Genomic DNA, 6,310 nt, shown 5'->3' with positions numbered 1-6,310 from the left:
ATCAATGAGAGAAAAGCAACTAAAACAGTTGCTTAGGGATCTTCCTTAAATAATAATCCAGAAAAGCTCAGTGTGTTTTAGAGGCAGAATGGTTAGAGGGAAGGAGGCTTAGAGCTGTGGAAACAGGGCAAGATGGACTTTTCTTGACAACTTCAGCATGCTTCAGACTCCTCTCTGCAGTTAGCAATCCTGGAAAGAATTTATATCTATCTTTATACAAGGTAAGAGTGAGTGGGAAGACCTCCCCTTTGATTTGTAGAGAAGTGCACTGTTGAAATTCACTTTTCTTCTTGATGGTTTTATTCTCAACACTTTGAATTTGGAAAAATTTGGGTCTACAATAAAACATTCACACTTATTGCTGTGTAAAGGACAAAATAAAGCACATTAGTTATATGGATGCTTTATGTGATGAGCCTAAAAGGTGGGAGTGAAGGGTGTGGTGCAGAAGCATGATAGGGAATTGTGACATTTATAAAACCAATAAGACCCATCCACATGAGGGCACATTAGGACTTATGTTATCTTACATTTTATTAGTCTCGTATTGAAATGCAAGCTAAGATATAAGAAGGTTGCTTCGGTCAAGTGCAAAGTGCCTTCCTTCTACATTAGTGCTAACAGCTGTACATACGTTTTCTCCCATCCTCGAATTGATTTGAGTCTAACTTGTCATTTTGTTTAAGCCTGAGTTGTATGCCTGAACATACTAATTAGCATCCATCAAACTTAAAAGTTAGTGTATATTCGACAAGATTATTTTTAGATTAATTTATATTTGGTTTTTGTTCTGTTTTCTGCAGACTTTGTGTGTGTGTGTGTGTGTGTGTGTGTGTGTGTGTGTGTGTGTGTGTGTGTCAGATCCCATAGATCTGAAGTAACCCATAGTTTTAATTCACTAGACATAGTTACTAGGAACTGCATTTAAGTCCCCTGAAAGAGCCAAAGGATGCTTTATTATCTTATCAAGTGATTTCTCTAGAACCTTACTTACATATATGTTTTCACTGCTTTGATTTTTTTACTAAGGTAGTATCTTAAATGTCAAAATTCTTAGGGCAGGAAGGAGTTACTGGGGTCTGTGACTGTTTTTGCTTCTTTGCATTGCGAAGGGAGTTTCTGATGCCTCAGTGTCCTCAACTCTTATATACTACATGGCTCCAACAGAAATGGCATTTTCCAGAAGACACAGCTCCAGATTTCTCACAGCTCATTCATGCTCTGATCCTTTTGTGAGGATTTTCCATTTCCTCAATTAGTTAGTGAGCTTTAACCAAATAAATGAGACCTTCGATTCAAACGAACATGATATTGCCCACCAGTACTATTAATAACTAGTAACTATGAGTAAGTTCCATAGCATTAGTAGGAACCCCATGACTCCAAACTGGAAGTAAAAATTTGTTGAGAGTATTGGAGTAATAGACTAGCAAAGGATAAGTCCCCAACACCCGTGAATCCTTTCTGTTATTGTAAGCAGAAAGGGAACCCTAGTCATGAGGAATTCAACCATGAGGCTGTCTCTGCATCCTTTGAGAAATTTTGAAATTCTGTGTGCATTTTCTTTTTTTTTCCCCACAACAATCTGAATATTTTGTGCCAAGGAGAGATGACTCGATAGGTAAGAAGGTTTGCCAGCAAGCCTCACAGTATAAGACCTGAAATCCATGCAATGGAAAGGTAGAACCAAGGCCTGCAAATTGTCCTCTGAGCTCCACATATGTGTCATGGCACACACACACCCCGACACACACAGACACACACAGACACACAGACACACACAAACACATACTAAATAAAACTTTAGAGGAAATAATCTGAATATGGTAGTATGAAATAATGCCTGATGTGATATTAAATAAATGTTCCTGCAGACCTCCCAGAAAAAATCTATGTACTTATACACCGTGAGAAAATATGCATTCCATTTGCCCTGAGACCAGGTTTTCCTCTAAGATTCCCTGGCCATTTTTCAATACTCTTGTTGAATATATGTTGTAAATATTCATGAAAAACAACGTTGATTTCCAGTGAAAAGGTTGGAAAGATGGCTGACACTGCCTGTCATCTTTCCCATTATCTTGTTATTCATATCTTAGTGACCAGCTGTGCTGACCTACCCTCTCCAGGCACAAACAGAAGTAGGGAGCGAAAACTCAACTCACATCTAACCCAGAAGGTCCAGGGAATCCTTTTGGAGGCTGGTACACTTTTAGTTTTTGAGTGTAATCTGCACATGCAATCTTGTCTTCACAGTCTAAGAGACTTCATTTAACAATGAGCTCTTTGACATTTTAACTAATCATAGGTATAAACGAGTGGGCCAGATCAGCTTAAAACAACTCATTTCAGCCTGGATTATTCTCACACATTTTTATCGTATCCAAGGCAAAGAAGCTGAATTTTGTTCTAAAGTTGACCTGTTTTTGTTTTCTTCTCTGTTATCTAGAACAGTACTTTCTTGTTTAGTTGTTTTATTTTTAATACTACAGAAGGATCTAGCCATTTGATGCAAAAGAACTCAGATTAGAGTTACCAGTCAAGAATGGAATCCTGCCTCTTGGCCTCAGGTAAAGGGAGAGTATTCAAAGTGGAAACATGTCTGCTCAACTACCCTGATGAACTCTTTACCCACCAGAGCATCAGTGGAAATGTGCCTTAGATGTGTCCCACTTTCACAGATTACTCCCTTGCATTGTATAGACTTTTTGTATCTGTTATTGCACCTAGCAAAGAATGCAAATTCCAATTGATTGATTAAACAAAATTAGACTGCTTCAGTTGCAGATGGCCCCAACAGAAAAGCATAAAAACAAACAAACAGGAAAAATATAATCCAAATTCTTGCACATCAAGAGCCGGTGAATGTTGTGTGGTAAGGAAAGCGATGTTCTGCTTTATCGGTCACTGTTTCTTCAAACTTCCTTAAAGGCTGTTATTGTTTCCCCTTTACAATGTGTAAACAGCACGATATAACACAATAAAACATATTGTTCCTGGTAATTTGCAGTTTCAAACCGGCATCTTGAAGCCTTTTTCCCTGAGCCATTAATTACAGAACAATGGGACACAATAACAGGCAGGCACCTCCTTAGAATGAACACATTGTGCTCACAAGTTCAGCAGAGGAGGAACCACCTCTCAAAATTGCTGAACTTAATGAGTTCTTAGCACACCCAGAGTAACTCAGCATCTTCATGTTAAAGATGACATTGGAGGCAAGGCCCATCTGCCTGACTGAAAGTCAAGTTAACCCATAACTCATAAGTACTCTCCAGTATAAGGAAATGAAGATATTTTAGCGACACTTTTGTCCCCTGGTTTATCAAACTTTTGAAAAAATGGACATGAAGAAACTGGAATTTCCCCAAAAAATAACATGCTGAGAGGAAAAGCAGCTTGAAGCCCAATGCCACCCAGAGGGAAATTTACCCTCCAGTCAAGATAGAAACACAACTCTGACTGTCAGATGATGTTGCTGGGACAATTGGACCCAGATAAAGATGGGGTTATGTTAGGCAGCACTGGACTGAGTCCTGGACTGGGTAGACATGACCATCCCCAACTCCCAGACTATTTTAGCATCACTGTGGGGCTCTGAGAAGGGACTGGGAAGAAATAACTAGCTCTCTTTCTCCCTTTTCCCAGTGCAGCCACATGGCATGCATGTCTTTTCTCTCCCTTTTACTACCAGGGAGGAAAACCGGCTTCTTGGGGCATAGAAAGTAACCTTAAGTTTGGTAACCTTGTAAATCTGACTAGTTATGGTAGCTTCAGAAGAAAAAAAGATGTCATTTTAAGGGCAGAGTTCACAATAACTGCATAGATGCTGCCAACATTTTCTGTCTGGAGCAGCCATCAAGCTGGCTGAAGTGAAGCTGAAGAAGAAGCCAACTTTCCACCAGTTCACCTACCATGGCGTGGACCTTGACCACCTGCTCGACATATCCTATGAGTAGCTGATGCAGTTGTACAGTGCCCACCAGAGGCTGCGCCTGAAACACGGCCTGTGACCAAAGCAGCCCTCACAGCTCAAGCGCTTGAGAATAGCCAAGAATGAGGCTCCATCCGTGGAGAAGCCCGATGTGATGAAGACCCACTGAGGGACACGATCATTCTGCCTGAGATGGTTGGCAGCATGGTGGGTGTGTACAACGGCTAGATGTTCAAACAGGTGAAGATCAAACCAGAGATGATCGGCCACTCCTTGGGCGAGCTCTCCATCTCCTACAAGCCCGTGAATCAGGGAAGCACAGGCAGCCCGATATTGGTGTCACCCACTCCTTCCAATTCTTCACCTTCAAGTAGCAGAGGCCAATAAAGACTCATTATTTTGAAGAAGAAAAAAAGATGTCATTTTAAAACAGCATTTAGAAAAACAGAAAATAGAGTTTGACAGAATTTCATCATTATATTAATCTATCAACTTCTGAACTTACCAATAAAAGTTAGCAAAGCTCCGACATTAGCCCCATGTCTATGTGAGCTTGGGCCATGGCTTTGATGGACACTAATCTGTGTGTTTTGCAAATTGGCATCAAGTTTTCAAAGTTTGCATGAGTTTTTGACAGAAAGGCTATTTATAACATGATTTTTTTCTTTTCTTTTTTTATTCTCTACATACATTTAGCTTTACCAACTGAGGGTTGCTACTAATGTGACTTCGTTCCTAGAATTTTGAGAATTATTACTCTATTTTTATTAATAAAGTTCACTCAGCTACTTTGTTAGACTTTAAACTTTATATGAGTGCTATAATGAGTTGAGACAGGTATTTTATTACCCAAATTATGTATTTCAAAATTGTCTGGCTATTCTAAGGCCTCGATTCTCTTTGGTCTTTGTGATTTAAGTTCACTCTCAGTATTTATCAATGTTGAGTTTTAAATTCTCTCTCCCATATCACTTTCAAAGTACAAACAGAAAAAGAAAAAAAAAGAAGAAAATTAAGCCGAGTCTTCTGAGCTAAATAGAGTATCCCACTTTCTTTGTTTGCATTTTGTGGCTTGTCTTCATAAACTGAAAACTAAAAACAAAGAAACGAACAAAAAAACCCATCAATTAGAAGTGTGGAAGGTTAGTTATTTTTAAACTGTGGTGTTTATTTATTTAATTGATATAAAATAATAACTATGCTAAGGGGCCACTCATATACAAAAATGGCAAAGTGAGATAAAATTGTACTGCTTCTCGCTGGGCCTTCCTCTAGCTTTTCATAAACTGTAGATTCATTTCTGTGTGCTTAACATATTGTATAATAATATATATTTATTATTTATTTATTATTATATATGTTATTATTTAACATATACATATGTTAAACACACATATACATGCCAATCATATATTAAAACATGAATTCTTTAAGAGTGATAACTTTGGCATTTTACTTTGTGTGTTTAAAATCTGCTATAGAAGATGAGACCAATAGATGTCTAAATAAAAAATGCAATTGAATTTTATCCAATCTGAGCAGAAAAATCTCAAGAATAGATGTAAATTTCACTGAAAATGAGTAATCAAGTGGGCAAAAGGCCTGCCTAATCACACAGTGATTGTAAGTTTTCTCCAAAAAAAGATTCTGATACAGAGAATTATTGTAAGTTTATTATTGTAGCCCACCTCACCAAGATAAAGACCTGGTTACTGAGTGATGAATTGATTCTTTCCTTCACTCTTCCAACAAGTACTCATTAAAAGCCTCCTGCAGATGTAGTGCTGAGCTAGACACCATGGTGGTTGAGAGAGAAATAAACTATACCCCAGATTACTGATTTTCACATAGTGTAAATTAGAAACATAGACCTATTTGAGGCAGCAAAAAAATTTAGCCCAAGGCAGAGTATAGATGATCAATTACTTCTCAGAAAAAAAATGTTGTGCATGGGGGAAATCTGGGGAGGATGCAATGCCTTGGAATGGGGTCTTCAAATAAAAAAGGAAACCTAAGAAGTTTAATGATGCTTGTGTTTGAGAGAGGATGCAGGGAAAACCTCTTTGATGGCAGAGAGAACCTAAACTGGTTAGAAATGAGAAATGACATATCCCTCTTCAAACGACCATCAAAATAAATGGATCAAGCATAATTTCCAATCAATAACAACTAAGTGGTTAGGTTATGGAACATTCTTACTGTTATATTAGACTGTGAGGGTTCCTACTGAGAGATTGGGGGTTAGACAGACTCCTTGGTTGGCTGACAGATAGGGAGAGGGTCCATAGAGAAGTCATAAAGGTGTTGGATTTATTTTCTTTCAGCAGCAGCTCTCTGCTGATGGACTGGCTCAAGGACTTCAAGGCCAGATCAGGA

At 38.4% G+C, this 6,310-nt stretch overlaps 1 pseudogene; it reads left to right on the top strand.

The window, feature by feature from the left end:
• The first annotated feature begins 2,047 nt into the window (after nucleotides 1–2,047).
• On the top strand, nucleotides 2,048–4,308 carry Rps15-ps18 (ribosomal protein S15, pseudogene 18; annotated as a pseudogene).
• The last annotated feature ends 2,002 nt before the right edge of the window (nucleotides 4,309–6,310 follow it).

The sequence above is a fragment of the Rattus norvegicus genome, chromosome 18 (assembly GCF_021556685.1).
Source record: "Rattus norvegicus strain SHRSP/BbbUtx chromosome 18, alternate assembly SHRSP_T2T, whole genome shotgun sequence".
Classification (NCBI taxonomy): domain Eukaryota; kingdom Metazoa; phylum Chordata; class Mammalia; order Rodentia; family Muridae; genus Rattus; species Rattus norvegicus.
Note: the sequence above shows the minus strand (reverse complement) of the source record. Positions and strands in the feature narration are given on the sequence as shown.